The sequence below is a fragment of the Rattus norvegicus genome, chromosome 10 (assembly GCF_036323735.1).
Source record: "Rattus norvegicus strain BN/NHsdMcwi chromosome 10, GRCr8, whole genome shotgun sequence".
Taxonomy (NCBI): domain Eukaryota; kingdom Metazoa; phylum Chordata; class Mammalia; order Rodentia; family Muridae; genus Rattus; species Rattus norvegicus.
The window spans coordinates 104,869,097-104,886,869 of record NC_086028.1 but is presented as its reverse complement, the minus strand read 5'-3'; the positions used below and the strand labels follow the sequence as shown (position 1 = coordinate 104,886,869).

General features: G+C 51.9%; 1 long non-coding RNA gene across 1 annotated transcript; it reads left to right on the top strand.

Moving 5' to 3' along the window:
* The first annotated feature begins 1,453 nt into the window (after positions 1-1,453).
* Positions 1,454-16,593, top strand: LOC102551272 (uncharacterized). Its single transcript, XR_358053.5, has 5 exons — positions 1,454-5,644; positions 6,741-7,121; positions 8,219-8,316; positions 10,340-15,809; positions 15,895-16,593. It is a non-coding gene; the product is annotated as an uncharacterized LOC102551272 (long non-coding RNA).
* Positions 16,594-17,773: the final 1,180 nt, after the last annotated feature.

The following is a 17,773-nucleotide window of genomic DNA, read 5'->3' as shown; positions in this document are numbered from 1 at the left end:
AGCAGGTGCAAAAGATGGCCGCCATGGCCCAGAGATTAGCTGCAGAGAGGTGGCATTGGGACACCATCCTACTTAACCCATTCTACGGGAGGATACCCTCGGACCAGTCTGAGCTTGTTCTTGCCCCTCCCTGAAGCTCTGCCCCGTCCTTGCCCAGGGACCTTGGGAAAGGACCTCTCGCTGCTCCAGTCTGCGTCAACTGAGACTGTACACCATGCTAAGGCATGCCACAGGTTGAAATCCAGTGCAGGCCCAGGGTAGGTAGGGGAGAGCTGGACCTTGGCCCCGAGGTGCCCAAATCCTGCTTCCACAACTCAAGCGAGGGCTCAAATGATTCTCCAAGTTCAGGGACCACACACCTGGACTTGGTAGTCCAGATTTGAAAGTGCTGATTAGGTGGCTTTGGCAGGTTTTCGGTGGATGTTAAACAGGTCTGGTTTAATATCCTACTGAGGTTCAGGCTTTCACTGCAAAAGGAAACCCAGACAGAATGAACGACACCAATAGCCTTGGACTAGATGGGTGGTGGCCCCAGGGTCTGGAAGGAGCAGGCCCTGCCGGGTTTAGGCTATCCATCTCCCTCTGTGGCTGGTGGCCTGGTGGCCACCCAGGGGCTACCCCTGCAGCTCCAGTAAGGGGCCTCCCTTGGCACCCATGCCCTGTCCCATCATTGCCAGACATAGGAGTGCCTGAAAGTCACGCAGACACACTTGGGCTCCTGGGGGACCTCTCTCTCCTTGGGGCAATGCAGACTCTGGGGGTGGCAGGTTGCTGGGAGACACTGTTGTTGCCAAGGAGACATCGGATTACAAGCTCCCCTGGTGAGCTGAGACCCATACTGTATAAGGACAAGCAAGGAGTGGTGGGCCTGGCCAGGTAGTGAAGACTCTCACTTCTACTCCCGAGTCCCCGCCATTTGGAAGCCTCTCTGTTGGGATAGGAAAATGACTAGAAGGCCACCTGCTCCTCCAGGCCTCTGTGGTGAATAGAGGGGTGATCAGGAGAGGAAGCAAAGGCAGGCATGTGCACGTTCCCCTGTAACCCCAGTCACCCAGACTCTGGTCTGCAGAAATCCCAGGGAGATGAGGAGAGGCCTCACAGAGAGGCAGATGTTTCAGGGAAACAGAGGCTGAGTGATTCCATGGCTCACGTGGGCTTTACTGTGAGCAACCTGCAAGCTTGAGATGGAGCCCAGATCACTCTCAGGTTCTCTTGCTCTTCCTCTTGGTAAATCAGCTCCCTGGTCACCAAAAGGGATGTCTCCTCTGCGCAGCTGTCAAGAAGAGGTGAGGAGCAGAGAGCAGGACTTGCCCTGGGCACGGCTCCTAGAAGCCACATCTCTGCCCACCTCCCCCAAGAGGCCCTGATACTGGCAGTGTGTAAGGCTTGGCAGAGTGCCACAGGATGGGGCACAGAGGTCAGCGAAGGAGGGGGTTGGAGGAGTGATCTTGGGACAGGCTGCTAGGCGCAGTTGGACCTGTTCTGCCTAGGCCTTAGCAATTTCACCCCCAACAAGGGTAGATCAGGCTCGGCCCTGGGGGGTTTTGTAACATGGCACTTGCCTGGGGCTCACCAGGGCAAGGGAGCAATGCATTGATAAGGCTGAATGCAGTGTCTCACCAACTTCTTTATTAAGCTGGTCTGGAGGCTGGCAGAGACCACTATAGGAGGGGCCATCCTTGTCCTGACAGGTAGCCCCAGCCTGTGAGTCCTATCAAGAAATCACAGCAAGCTCCTGTCATGAATGTCCTGGATGGTAGAAGTTCTAGGCTCTCAAAATTGGGTGGAGGGAAGTCAGGAGAACCCTCCTCTCTGAGTCACTCAGTGGTTTCCAGGTGGCTGAGAGCCACTTAGATAAAATACAAATCCCTCTTAGCAAGCTGGAAAACAGAGACTGAATAGAATGCTCTCAGATATTAGTGGAGATGGCAGTGGGGATGTGAGTTTGGGCAGGTTCATCTCCTCAGGACCTTCTCTTCCTTTTACAGAGCTGGGTCAGAACCCAACACCCCTCCCCGACCGCATGCTAGGGAATGGTCACTCACTGGATCACACCAAAGTCAACTCCAGGGTCAGCATGACGGTCTCCAACCAGGAAGGAAGGATGTGCTGGTAACAGTTGCTGAGACATGGAAGAGGCATTCCAGACATGCCACAGGCTGAGCTGAGCCTGTCAGTGTAGAAACAGCCCTGACCCGTGTGCTACCATCCGGCGTTCCTTGAGCACCTGCTGCCCGTGCACTGGGGGTGCCTTGCAAGCAAAGTAGAGAAAAAAGAGCCCTGCTGTCCTGTGGGGGAAAAAAGTAACTATGCCCTCTTCCTGGGGTGAAGCACTCTGTGTCCAGAGGCCAGGTGGCTGCTTGTCTCAACCTTTATGTCCCCTCCTCCAGTAAGATCACAGAGCCGATCAAGACTCCAGACAGCCAAAATACACTATGCCAAATTGCCACGTAGCCACTATTCACCATTGCCAGCTAATATGGGGGGCGGGGTTCGCAAAATGTGTGCAGTCTCAGAAGGCCTTTGCATGACAGGAAAACACCCAGTGAAGCAGACCCACAGAGAGAGAAAATAGTTGGGGTTTGCCCCAAGGGTCTGGGAAAGAATGACTGCTAACAGGCACAGGGAATGACTGCTAATGGGCACAGGGGTGCTTTGGAGAGCTATTAGAGTGCTCTGGAATTAGATGAGAGTGGTGTTGTGCAACTGAAGATTTACTAAAAACAATCAGATTTTTTTTCCCTCTCTTTCTAGAGAAGGAATCACGGTCGGCTCTTACATATCTCAGTATATCTGTTGCATGTTCAAGTGTCCTGGGGAAATGTTGCTAGGGTGGTTGTCGTCATTTACGCATCAGCCTCGTTAAAAAACGTGCACCGATGTGCATCGTAAAAAGACCAGCAGGAAATATACCGGACGGACGCTAGCATCAGTTTTGTGTGGGTAAAAGAATCGTAGAACATTTTATGTGCAAACAGCCAGTGGGTAGGATCCACCCAAAGTCCATTGGTAATGGTGACGTCTGAGGCCAAGCCCCTGGACCAGCCCCTTTCTGCCCGAGGCCAGCCCTGTGACTCACAGCAGAGGCATCAGGCGACCAGGGGTCAGCTCCTCCCTGGGGAGGGAATGCTGCAAGGCTGGCAGGGCAGGCCATGCAGCAAGCAGGGTAGGTGTGGTGGGTACAGGCTGCCTGTGGGCTCCAGGATAGCCAGCTACCTCGAGGCAGGTGGGCAGGAGAAGAGCAATAATTACCCCGCTGGGTGGAGCTTGGCACCCTCCTTCATTCCCAAGCAGGGAGGTGACCCGTTCTGGTAGATTGGCTGGCAGCAGCCTCAGCAAGGTTGCACGTGACTGGCCAGGTGGCAGTACAGACCTAGGAAGGAGAGCATCAGGGCTTGCAGGAGGACCTAGGCCCACGCGTGCACTGGGCCTCTGGCAAGCCCTCCCAGGCTGCTGCTCCTAAGTCTCTGTATCTGCTCCCTGTCCATTCAGCTGTACCCAGAGGACAGCTCAGAACACTCCGGGGAACAGCAGGCCCTTTCCCCTCTGCTCCCTGCCCCCACTGGCCTCTTCCTTCTGCCTCTACACTGGCCTTTGACCTGGCCCTTAACCCTCTTGGCTTCAACTGCCTTTCCCTATAGCCTCCCCAACATGCCACACACACACACACACACACACACACACACACACACACACACACACACACACACGAGGCGTTAGATACCCCATGGACAAGTATGTGGATGGATATAGGATGTGAGCTGGAGCCCTGCAGGTCACCCCTGTTGGCGGGAGGCACTTGTGGCCTTGTAAGGGAAGGTACGAAGGGTGGGATCACTGTCACCAGGACCATCTGAGTCACTTGGTTATTCCTGGCCATGGGAGTCACCTGAGGTTGGAATGGAACTGGGAATGGGAGGCAGAGAACCTGGGGTGTGCGTGGGGGATGGTGGGGTTACTGGCTTGAAAGGAAGAGTACTGCAGACCCGTAGCAAAGGACTTCAACTTTGCAGGAAGCGGGATGGTGTCAGAGGCTGGGGCAGGGCTTCCAGAAGGCAAGTCGGGTAGTCCCAGAGTTAGTGCATAGACCTCTGGGCACAGTGCTTGGAGCTAGGAGGCTAAGGCTGACCTGGAGCTGTCTGTATCACCCGGTCAGTCTCCTAATCTGGGACAACTGTAGGCGGAGATGCAGAGAGGCCCAGCTCCTGAAGCCACTCAACACCCACACAGCCACCAGTGAACCCCTCCTCAGTCCCCTGGTGCTCAGGCAGCTGGATGTGACCGTGAATAAGGACCATTGATTAGTCTGTCAGGACACTACCAGAACATCCTAGCCAGCGTGGGAGAGGAGCAGCCCTGCTGTCCCCAGAGCCCAGGGGAGCCCAGCAGATCACAGACATGGCCATTGCCAGGGGAGATGAGTCGAAAGAAGTTCAGGGAGTAGGTTGGTCACAGGCTCCCATCAACATCAGGGTGTAACTGGAATTGATGACAGACCCTCGAAATCAATATTTAAATCTGTTCCTCTGTGGCTGTGCGGCCTCAGGGACGTTACCTCCCATCTCTGATCCTGTAAGGTGAGGCTACAAACATTGACGTCTCAGGGTCATGTAGGACCTCACAGATTGAGGGGCGGTGGAGAACAGAGGTGAGCTAACACCAGCTGTCATCCTTCTGGGTGCTTAATGAAGTCATGGTTGTCACGGACCAATCCTTTGTCCCCAGGGTCCACCCTGAACCTTTAGCCCTGGTCCCTTTGAATAAGCTGTAACTTCTTGTCAAGCTGGCTGAGTCCCCTCTCCAACCTTTGATAGCGCTTGCCAGTGTTATGACCAAGCTGACTGGCACCTTCCCCGGTCCCTGGAGCCGGAACAGGGGTGGCACGAGAGGGTCCACTCTAGCTCTGTCCTTGGGCTTCTTAACTTCCTGGGGAGGCCTGAGCAGTAGGAAGAACCTGTGGGAAGACGACTAGGTCAGCTCTGTGAAGTCTTCTATTTTTACCCTCTTCCAGCCTGCCATGCATGGGTGCTTAAAGCCTCAGACCTAGGCTGGGCGTCAAGCGGTTTCCCTCAGACTCGGAGCCTTTGGCCTACAGAATCATGGCGGCTGCAGGTCTGCAACTTTCTGCTTCCCCGGACCCCCGGCTGTGCTGGGTGGCCCACACCCATCTGCTGAGGAGGACGAGGTGGGGAAAAGCCTTAGAGGTCAGTGTCTCGAAGCCAGCCTGGGCAGTACAATGAGATTCCTTCTGTCTCAAATATATAAGTGACTGAATAAGATGTAAAATGGCCAACTGCTGGGAGGGCCAAGGGAAAGGAGCCTCTGAAGGTCTTTTGGCAGAGGACCCAAGGCATGGATGACAGCAAGGTTAGCAAGAAGGACAGGCCCTGCAGATCCACACAGGATCCAGTCTCCGGAAAGAAATTGTTATCAGGCAGAGGCTGCTGTGGGGAGCCTGACCCGGAAGCCTTGGGTTCTTTTCAGGAAGGTCAAGAGGAGCCATCTGGCATCCTCGGCCTAGAAGCTCAGAACTCGGAAACTCTCAGAGTCTCTTCCAACACAACTGGTGCAAAGAACCACCCTCCTTGCCAACCCCACTAGAAAACAGGTGCCAGAAGGTCTCGCCTGTCCTTCCAGTGTCCATGTGAGAAAGTGCTTGTGGGTTGCTGGAGGGAGCTGGAGGGAGCTGGGGAGAGCTGGGGGGAGCTGGAGGGAGCTGGAGGGAGCTGGGGGGAGCTGGAGGGAGCTGGGGGGAGCTGGAGGGAGCTGGGGGGAGCTGGAGGGAGCTGGGGGGAGCTGGAGGGAGCTGGGGGGAGCTGGAGGGAGCTGGGGGGAGCTGGAGGGAGCTGGGGGGAACTGGAGCAGTTTCTTTCTGCTAGTCCCAGAGCTTGTAGTGGGAGAAGTGCACTGAGTGTTAGGCTTAGTGTTCAGGGGCTTCTGGGAGGGACGGGTATGGCCAGTGTAGGATGCTCATGGTCATAGACTGTGTAGCTGTGGTCTGAACAGGGTGGGTGTGTCTAGCGTTAGAGTGGGCTTGGCTGGAGGTAGGGTGGTATGGTTATGAATGGGCTGAGCGTGTCTGTAAGTCAGGTTGGAGTAGCCTTGTATCGAGAGTATGTTGTCCTGAGTGGAGTAGGCATAGCTGTGTACAGGGTAGGAGAGCAGCCAGACCGAGCTGAGACCCCTTGGAAAGGTCTGTCCATGGAAAGGCCCACCGTGAGTCTTTGGTAGAGGCCGGCAAGGAGACCTCTCCAGTCAATACCTGCTTTTCTATTATTTTTTTAAAGACTTATTTATTGAATGTATATGAGTACACTCTAGCTGTCTTCAGACACACCAGAAGAGGGCATTGGACCCCATTACAGATGGTTGTGAGCCACCATGTGGTTGCTGGGAATTGAACTCGGGACCTCAGGAAGAGCAGTCAGTGCTCTTAACCACTGAGCCATCTCTCCAGCCCAACGCCTGCTTTTCTAGACCAAGCTGCTTCCCACTACCAGCACTCAGGGAAGGAGCTGGAGGTGAGGGTGGGGTGGGATGGAAGGAGGATGTGAGCTTTGACAAGAGAGCCACAGACAAGGGGCGTACACCTCCTAGGGCAGCAGGCATCCCAGGACAGAGGCAAGAGCCTCTTATCTCAATTCAGGACACCAGGCTTTCAGAACTCCACTAAGATGTGTGTGTGTGGGGGGGTTCTACCTCAGGACTCCCTAAGTAGGGTGCATCTTCTCTCCACACAGGGTGCCATTTCTCTGCAGAGCCTCCCATGGCAAGGCACGAGGACTCACAACATTGTTCCAGCCCACTTCAGACCTGAGATACCCACAGATGCCTACCTTAGCAACACGATTAACCTCCAGGATTCTTATGGGTTGAATAGTGCTCACCCACTGACTGATGTGTGCTCAGAATCCCAGGAAGGAGGAGAGAGATCTTCATGGGTATCCTTCAGTACGGTGGAGGCCACCTAGGATTTAGGGTGAGCACCGACTTTAACCACCGGTGTCCTTGTGAATAAGAACAGGACACAGACCCAGAGGAAGAGTGCCACACCTGGACAAGGCAGAAACGAGAGTGGTCAAAAGTCAAGGAACACCGGGGATGTTGCAGCTCTCAATCTGGTAGGAGTGGGGCTGTCTGAATGGAGCAGAGAACTTGGTATTCAGGGTGGGAGTGGTGGCTTCAGAACCAGGCAGCCACTCAGTGATGTGGTGAAGGCCAATAGCGAAGGTCTTTAGCCTCAGAGGGAGCAGGAAGGTGTCAGAGGGTCCCAAGAAAGCACATGGGCTAGCATCGTGGGACCTGTACACACCTTGCATTTCATCCTCTGAAATATACATCCAGGGGATGGCTTGTCTGTGTTTTTTTTTTTTAAAGGAGTGTGCTAATACGAACGCTTGCCAGGCCACAGACTATTTTTTTTTAAAGATTTATTTATTTATTATGAGTACACTGTAGCTGTCTTCAGACACACCAGAAGAGGGCATCAGATCTCATTATAGATGGTTGTGAGCCACCATGTGGTTGCTGGGATTTGAACTCAGGACCTCTGGAAGAGCAGTCAGTGCTCTTAACCGCTGAGCCATCTCTCCAGCCCTTGTCTGTGGTTTTAAGCTTCCTTGTTTATGGTAATTGCAGCAGGAGAATTTTAGCGGCCAAGAGGCCAGTGATCCAGTCCTTTGAGCCTGCTGGCCACCGTCCTCACAAATGCTGTCCTCAGCACACCAGGAGGATTGTGGGTGCTTGTTGGCAGAGGAAGAGGGCCTCATATGCGCAGCTGTGAGGCAGACTTCCTGTGAAGGTGTTTAGGAGTCCTGGGGAGATCAGGAAGATGGAGTGGTATTCTAGAACATATGCCTCGAAGCTGGCATCAAACCTTTGCTGGAGAAAGGTGAGGAGGAGGACTGGAGCTGCAAAAGGCCAGCCATGCATCCCAGCATCTCCTTAGGCTGGGTACCTGAGTGTTCCCATGGGTTTATTGTGTGGAGACTGCTCAAGGGAACAGAGCCGGGTACAAGGCTACAAATGTGGCACAGGTCACAGGGGGCAGTCATTCTTGGGAAAGGCTCACTACTTTTTGGAGAATAGAGATTGTCTTTCTGTTGGATCACCTAATTTTTTGGGACCACTCTAGAAACTGGTCTATGTACCAGAGACAACAGCCAGTGCCCTGGGGGTCTTGTACTGACCGGGTTGGAAACATCCTTGTTTGGAACAGGCAAACCTCCTTGTTGGCTTGGAACAGTTCTGGAAAAGGAAGCCTCTAAGACAGCAGGAACAAATGCCTCACAGCACGGGCAAGTTGGAGATCAAGAGGTATAGCCAAGAAAATCTGGGTGTGTTGACACTTAAACAGTTTCTCCCCCCCTCTTCCTCCTCCTCTTCTCCCTCTCCCTCTCTTCCTCTCCCTCCCCCTCTTTCTCTTTCTCCTCCTCCTCCTCCTCCTTCTTCTTTGGTTTTTTGAGACAGAGTCTCTCTGTGTAGCACTGGCTGTCCTCGAATTCTGTCTGTACACCAGGCTGGCCTTGAAATCACAGAGATCCACCTCCCTCTGTCTCTCAAAAGGTGTGTGCCACCACTACCCCTTAAACTTCTTTCCTGACACAAAGACCATGGGGATGGGGCTGAGGTGATGGCTCATCCAGCAAAGTGCTTGCTGCACAATCATAAGGACCTGAGTTCAAACCCCAGCACTCACATAGAAAAGGTCGGGCACAGTGCTATATGCACCTGTAACCCCAGCTCTGGGTGAATAGAAACAAGCTGAGTCCTTGTGGCTTCCTGTCCAGGCAGTGTAGCTTAAATGGTGAGCTATAAAGTCAGTGAAAGATCCTTGTGCCAAAAAAGGGGGTCTGGATGATTGAAGAGGGCACTTGACCTTAATGAGCAGTCTCAACATGCAGGCATGCACACACACATGCACACACATGCAAACGCACACATGCACACATGCACTCAGGCGAGATCAGAGACATTGAAAAGGTGACAGAGCAGTGCCAGGCATGTTGGTGTACTTCTGAAATCCCAGCACTCAGGAGGCAGAGGAGGCAGAAGCATGAATAATTAATGGAAGGATAGTCTTATCTACATAGAAAATTCGAGCCCAGACTGGGCTATGTGAGACCTGTCTCAAATAAAAGTATCAGGGTAATCAGAAAAGACGGGTAAAGAGTAAGGTATAAGGTGGCTTAGCTGGTAAAGTGCTTGCCTGGCAAGAACCGGAGTGAGCTCATGGGAGAACGCCAGGCTTGATGCCACACACACTAATCCCAGCAGCCTTAGGGAAGCAGAAACAGGCAGCTCCCTAGAGCTCACTGGGCATCGGTCTAGCCTACTGTGAGAGCTCCAGGCCAGTGAGAGACCCCATCTCAAAAACAAGGTGGATGGTCCCTGAAGAATGACAGTCGAAGATATCCTCTGGAAAGCGCGCACACACACACACACACACACACACACACACACACACACACACACACACACGCACCCTGTGGTGAACAGAGCTGCCATAGGGTTGGGTGTGGCCTGGGCATGGCCTGGATGTCCGTCTCTTTGAGACCCTACTTCCAACCCAGGAAATTATCCCAGCTGTGTCTCTTTGCCCTAAATCCCTTCTTTATATTCTTTAACTATTTGTGTGTGTGTGTGTGTTTCACTGTCTGGTCATAAAATGCCTGAGGCTCGTGTGTGTGGGCGTGTGTGCTCGCACATGTGCGTGCAGATGTATGCATGTGAATGTGGACGTCAGAGATGAAGGGCCTTTTCCTCAGTTACTCTTTGTTTTTTTATTTTGTTGTTGTTGTTGCTGTTGCTTCTTCCCTGACACTGTCTTCGCTGAGCCTGGAGCTTGCTGATTGGTTAGTCTGGGGACCTGATTGTCTCTATCCACTGACCCCTACCCCCAGCCTAGCACCAAATTACAGGCCTGTGCGGCTATGCCCAACTTTTTTTTTCTTTTTGAGACAGAGTCTGACTTTGTAGCCCTGGCTGGCCCAGAACTTACGGTGTAGACCAGGGTGACCTCAAACTCACAGAGATCCACCTGTCTCTGCTTCCTGAGTGCTGGGATTAAGAATGTATGACACCGGGTTGGGGATTTAGCTCAGTGGTAGAGCACTTGCCTAGGAAGCGCAAGGCCCTGGGTTCGGTCCCCAGCTCCGAGAAAAAAAAAAAGAAAGAAAGAAAAGAAAAAGAAAAAAGCAAAATATTAATAAAAAATTAATTAAAAAAAAAAAAGAATGTATGACACCACCCACACCTGGCCTTTCACATGACTGCTGAAGAGCATTTTACCTACTAGGCCATCTCCATGGCGCCTTTTCTTTTTCTTTTTCATGAAAAGAAATGGCGTCATCATCACCACCACCACCATCATCACCATCATCATCATCAATACCATCAGTGCCGGAGGACATCTTTGGAAGTCGGTTCTCCTCGTCCATCCACCGTTGGACCCAGGAACTGAATTTAGGTCTTCAGGCGAGCACAGCAAGCACAAGCACTCTCACCTGCTGAGTCATCCCTCTGACCCCTTTATTCTTCTGTGCTGATGCAAGAGATGAAAACCCAAGGCCTCAGATGTGCTCCGTGCTCTGCCCTGGGCTCCAGCACCAGAGTGCACGAACTTTTGCAATACCAAGGAAATTAAACCCAGCGTACACACCATTCAGACATACGCACGCACGTATACACGCATGCCACACTTGCTCCGCCCATTTACACTCGTACAAATCCACGTGACTAAATTTGCATCGTGGCTGCTTGAATCCAGACGGCATGGAAACACACACGTCATGCGATCACACACATGCTTGGATGCTCGTGTGTTGTGTGTTGTATCTATACGCCTAGGTGTGCATCACACAGAGAGATGCGTTCAGGGCCCATTCCAGCAGAAGACTTCGGAACAGAGAACAGACGGACGGGCTGGTGATGACATCAGCCTGTATCTGCCTTGGAAAGGGTTGGGGGTATCTGCTGTGGTGTGTTCTTGGCCTCTTGACATTTACCTTGTGGGACCCTGGCCCCTGCACCCCTGCCTGCCACACCTTATTCCCCTGGCCCCTGCACAGAAGGGCTGTCCCATATGGCAGGGAACAGGGGTGACCCTGTTGCCCTGTGAGAATGCCTCGGGAATCCCACACAGATCTCTTTCTGCCTGATGTCTCCTTGGGGCACTAGGGATGAACAGCTTTTGACATGTTGAGCGGGAAATTGCTTTTCCCCTCCTGCTTCTGAGACTCGCTCTTAAGACTTTAATTGCAGAAGAAGGCTCTGGGGTTGGAGACTGTGCAGGTGTGAGTGATGTCAGCTTTCGGAGCCTGGCAGGGCTGAGCCAGGGAGAGGGCTGTGCGGGGAGGGATGGGGGAGTAGGGGGTGGCACCTTCGGAGCCAGAATCAGCCCTGTCATTTAAATCCTCTGTGCTCCCCGCCTCCAGACCTCAGGCTTCTCTGAGGTATCACACAGTGCCCATTAGGGGCCTTCCTCATCATGAACACCTACCTCCCTCTTACCTTGAAGGAGCCCTCACTGTGAGCGGGTGCTAGGTTTGGTTCTGCAGTCTTGTCCCCAGGTCCTGCCTGTACTGGGCACTGTGGGCACTGGCGGTAGGAAGCCAGAGACTCTGTCCTTCCTCAGGGTAAATAGGAGTCGTTCAGACCTGGTGAGTGGGTATCTTGGCAAGGGGAACCCAGGTAAGACCCCACTGGCACTCACGGTAAATAGAGGGGCCCATCAGAAGCCCAGCCTGAGACTCCCTTCCCCAACCAGGCCTCAGGCAAGGTACTCTCCTGCCTATGGCATCTGTAAGTCAGAGAGATCCCTTCACTCACCAGATGCTTCATTTGATCATTTGTCCTGACTCAGGGATACTCCTTTCCCTTATGCAGCAAGGACTCACAGAAGTAAGTCCTCATGGGCCCAGATAAAGCCATTTTGACGGACACTCAGGCAGCGTTGCAAGGACCTACACTGTGGCGGTAAACGGGGCCTATGCACTGAGCCATAAGGCGGCTGCTGTCGGAGGGAGGGGTCAAAGGGGACCGGAGTCTTCTAATAGAGCTGGCTAAATGAGCCAAGTGTGATGACAAAAATGCATCCATCACTCTTAGAAGGGAGGGCGCTTCCACATGCGTGAGAAGAGCCGTGCTGCTGAGGAGGGGAGTCACAGCTGGGAGGGAGCAGGCAGGGACTCAGAGCTCCACAGGCAGGCTTCAGCAAGCAGCCGCAAGCCCTCCCGCAGTGAGTGGAAACAGAAGCTCACCTCAGAATCACCAAGAGAAGCAAAAGGAAACGATGGAGTGGGTTTGATAGCACCACCCTCATTGTCAGGGAGCAGAGGTGGCAGGGGCCAGAACCAGTGACCCCAGGATCATAGGGAACAGGCCCAGCCTTGGCAGAGCCTCAGGAACCAGTAAGCACGCACACATCACACACTCAATGTTCTGAAATCAGAGAAGTGCAAGGCTGACAGAATATTGGGGGAGACAACAAGGCTGCACTGTGTGTGAAGGGGCCTGCTGCCAAGCTCCTGATAACCCGAGTTCAATCCCAGGAACTGACACAGAGGAAGGGAGAATTGACCCACAAAAGCTGTCCTCTGACTTACACACACACACACACACACACACACACACACACATATATATATATATACAGTCACATGGACACACAGAGACACACACATACACATATATACACAGACACACATATACACATACACATATATATACAGGCACACACACAGACATACAGAGATGCACACACACACAGATACGTATACATACATATAGACACAGAGACACAAACACATACACACACAGAGACACATATATACAGACATACAGACACACACAGATACACATAGACACATATATACACAGACACACAAACACAGAGACACACACACATATATATACACAGACACGTATATACACAGACACACAAGCACACACATAGACACACAAACGGACACACACGCACACGAAAATGACAAAGGCCGAAAAACATGAACTTTGCAAAGCCTCACCCACTTCACTCCAGACAGCAAAATGTCAGCACAAGCAGTTGCCGTCATTTTCTGTAATATCCAGGGCTGGTTGTGTGGCTCAGTGATAATGAACTTGCCCAGCAGGGGAAAACATTCTGGGTTCTAGCCCCAGCACCAAAGGAGAAAAGACAGGAGACTCAGAAGAGCCATGGAAGGGACACAATGAAACGTTCAAGGTCGTCCTGAGGACATGAAGACCGGCTGGGGTGGGGACTCAGGTGCTGGAGGGTTAACCCAGCTCTGCCTAGCCAGCAGGAAGTCCCGGGAAACAGCTCCAGCACGGTGTTAACCGGGCACAGTGTTCCATGCCTGTAATCCCAGCAGGGGGAGGTGAAGGCAGGAGGACCAGACATTCAAAGTCATCCAAGTTCGAGGTCAGCCTGGGACACGTGAGAAACTGTCCAGAAAGGAAGGAGGGACAGAAGGAGGGATGAAGGAGGGAGGGATGGAAAGAACAAGCCCGGGTAGAAAACAGTCTGAGTGGCTCACGCCTGTGACTCCCTCACTTGAGAGGTTGAGGCAGAAGGCTCCCCACCGCTCTGAGTCCAGCATGGGCTACATAGCTAGCTCTAGGCTATTCTGGCTTCAGAGTGTGGCCATGTCTCTCAAAAATAAAAATAAAAAATAAATCTGTGGATATGTAATCCCAGTGACAATGAGGCTGGAGACAGGCTGTCCCCGGGGCTCACTGTCCAGCTAGCCTAGTCTACTTGGCGAAGTTCCAAGTCAATGAGAGCCCCATCCCAAACAAAAATTACAGGTCTGTCCTCAGACCTCCAACATGCATGTACATGCGTGTCCACATGTACACCCACGCATACAAAATGAAAATGAGTAAGATGATTTACTTTTTCCAAGGAAGAGAGAAGAGAAAAGCCAAGATAGAAACTTTAGAAACCTATAGATTTTTATTTTATCATCATTTTTGTGTATGTATACAAAGTTTTGCCTCTCTGTGTCTGTGTACCATGTACAAAAAGAGGAGTTTAGGTACCCCAGAACTGGAGTAACAGATGGCTGTGAGCCACCATGCTGGGATTTGAACTCAGGACCTCTGGAAGGCAGTGCATGTTCTTAACCGCTGAGCCATCTCTCTGTTCCTTTGTGGGGCAAGGGGAGAAAGAAGGACAAAAGGAAAGGAAGAAAAAGTCATCTCTAGGGGGTGCTGTATTGTAGTTACAAGAGAATATATATATATATATATATATATAAAAGGATTTATTTATTTCGTGTATGTGAGTACATTGTCGCTGTCTTCAGACACACCAGAAGAGGACATCGGATCTCATTACAGATGGTTGTGAGCCACCACGTGGTTGCTGGGATTTGAACTCAGGACCTCCGGAAGAGCAGTCAGTACTCTTAACTGTTGAGCCATCTCTCCAGCCCCCTATACCTTTTTTTAAAAGTAGACTCTAAATTCTATTTTAAGAAGCCACATTTTAAAGATTTGTTTTTATTATTTTTTAATTTATATGTATGTGCGCCTGTGTGCGTATGTCACATGTGAACAGCGCCAAAAGGGAGTGTTGGATCCCTGGAGTTGGAGTTTACAGGTGGATGTGAGTGGCCAGCGTGGGTGCTGGGGACTAAATGTGGGTCCTCTGGAAGAGCAGGAAGTGCTTTCACCGCAGAGCCCTCTCTCCAGCCCTCTGTGTCATGCCTTATTACATACAGCTATCTAAACCAAAAAGACCAAACTTTAAAGTTACATATGTACATGAGTGTGTGGAGGTGAGAAAACAGCTTCGGGGGGAGGGTTGCTTTCTTGATTCACAGTGTGGGTCCCAGGGAGTGAACTCGGGTTGTCAAGCTTGGTGGCAAGCTCCCTTTCACCCAGTGAGCCATCTTGCCAGTCCAACACTGAATGTTTTTGGAGACAGGGTCTCATGAAGCCCAGGTTGACCCTGAGCACAGTTTGTAGTCAAGGATGACTTTGAACACCTCCTCCTCCCGCCTCCCTCTCTCCACAGGTGCGAGCCACCACACCTGGCTCTGTTTGTTTGGCTTAATTTTTTAGTCAGGGCATCACTATGCAGTCCTGGCTGGCCTGGGACTTGCTATATAGACTAGGCTGGCCTGGGGCTTGCGATTCGTTGCAGACGAGGCTAGCCTCATATTTGAGGTTATCTTCATGCTTCTGAATCCTGGGGAGGGGGGGTGCTCATTTATTTTCTTTAATAAAAAAGTGAGGACTGAAGAACTAGCTCAGCCATTCAGAGCATTGGCTGCTCTTCCTGAGGCTCTAGATTTCAGAAGAACACCCCATGGAGGCTCACAAGCACCTATAACTCCAGTTCAGGGGATCCAATACCCTCTTCTGGCCCATGGGCCAAGGCACACACTACAATGCATACACCCAAGCAAAATGCCCATGCACATAAAGTAAGGATTTAAAGACAAAGATTTAAAAATTAATAATAAACATGGACCTACTGGCACCTTGAAAACTGCAACTGCCTGACTTTACTTTGTCTGTCCATTTGTTCCTAGCTGCCAGCACCCACATGAGGGACAAAGGTCCCTTCTGACTCCTTTGTTCCTTATCCATCCACCCTCTGTGGCCTACAGCATGTCACTAAAGTCAAAACCACACTTCCCCCCCCCCTGGATTCTTCACAAAAGGAAGCCTATGACGAGATGGTCCCTGCACCAGCAAAAGCCTCTCTAGGAAGTGGTTCCAGGAGCCAGGCAGGAAGCCATCAGCAGCCAGCAGCCGAGATGAATCACCAACAAACGGGGTTACCATTGCTATGGCAACAGGTACCCAGCCCTCGGGGGTCTCCTGGAATGTGCGGCAGCAGATCTGGGGGAGGCACTTTCTCATCACGCCTTCTCTGCGCCCCAGGTGACTGCGATGTGACCGCAGGGGTCCTTCTGAGCCTGTGAGTGTGGCACAAGCCCTTGAGAAGACAGCTTGAAAGCCAGACTTTGAATGCCAGGGAGAGGCTCGTGCTCTTCCCTGACTGAGCCCCATCAGCCTCAGCCTCTGGAACATGCATTTCCCGTGGCCACAATCGAGCAGCTCTCAGGTGGGATTCCAGTAGGATCAGACTTGAAGCGCACAACCGGAGTTTTCCCCCAACCCCCAAATCACCCAGAAACGACCCACTCCAGACTGCCATGGGCCTGGTCTCCTGGGCTCTTGAAAATGTCAGGAACACTGTTAAGGTTTGGTCTCTCGCTGTGTATTGTAATGCCAAATAGTGGCCCCCAAGGCACAGACCTAAATGATACTATGTAACCTTGGCTCCCAAGTTCTCCCTGATTGGTGAATAAAGATGCTGATAGTCTATCGCTGGGCAGAAGAGAGATACATAAGGTTTCCCATCAGGTCTTGGGGTCAAGGAGAAAAGAGAGAGAGAAGGTGTAGAGAGAAGACACATGGGTGAGTCATGAAAACATGGCCAGGAGGGCTGGCCAGTTAGAGTCAAGAGCGGCCCAGATGAAACATGGTAAGTTATAACTCAGGGTTATTGATAAGGAAGTAGATACTAAGAGCTTAGCGGGTTGATATCTGCCCAGCTCTAGTGATCTAAGGCTTATTATAAATATAACGGTTTGTGTCTTTTATCTGGGAACTGAATGATCTAAGGCGGGGTAGAAACCCCTCGAATTAAGATTAAATATTTATTACAACTGGACACCCTGAAGTCTCTGGGACCACCTTGTCTCTCCAGTTTCCAGTTCTAAAGTCCCTGAGAGACAGACGTTTTATCTACCTGGTTGGTGGCCGATGCAGGCAGCATCTTAGAACTCCAAGAAGCTAACCGGGCCTGGAGCAAGAGGGTGACAAAGTGGGTGACTGATAAAAGGCTGGACACATGCCAGAGGATGAGAGGGTAAAGGGTCCTCTGTGGCCCCCGAAAACTGTAGCTCTGAGCCTGAGGACACACTCCAGGCCACGGCATGAGCGAGCTCAGAGAGTAGGACCCGGTGTGCGGCATACGCTACCTGGCGGTCATAGCCCATAATAAGAGTACAGGAGCATTGGTCTACAGACCTTGTGGCTATGGAGAACAGTGTTCAGGATGCCAGACTGCCTGTCAAAGATGGTTACTTACTCTGTGTCAGAATTCGTGCTGGGGAGCTACCAGTGTCTAAAGACAGGGGCAAAGAAGTGGAGACCTCTCTACTTGGAAGCAAAAGCCATCATGATTTCACTTCTGCAATACCAGCATGGGTATGGCTCCCTGGACTTAGGAAGCAGAGGAGGCCTGGCCTGGGAGCTCCCTGGGCCTACTTCATGGAAGAACATTGCAGTCCTTCTTGATCCCTCTAAATCATATCTCCCCCTGGCTATGCCCAGTGCTTGCCTAGCATGCATGAAGCCCTGGGTTTGATCCCCAGCTGTGCATAAACTAAGCATGGTGATGCCTACAATCCCAGTGCTCAAGATGTGGAGGCAGGAGGATCAGAAGTTCAAGGTCATTTTGTTGTTTGGTGGCCCGTAGGCTAGTCAGTTGGTGGAACTGTTTGGGAAGGGTTGGGGGTGTGGCCTTGTTGGAGGGGGCGTGTCACTGGGAGATAGATTCTGAGGTTTAAAAAGCCCGCATTATCCCCAGTTAGTTCTGCAGCCCTCCTGCCCTCCCTCCTTCTTGGATGTAAGTTCTCAGCTACTGCTCATCACCATTGCTGCCTGCCTGCCTGCCTGCCTGCCTGCCTGCCTGCCTCTGTTCTCTCCACCACGATGGTCGGTCGATGGTTGTAAACTTGTAACTGTAAGC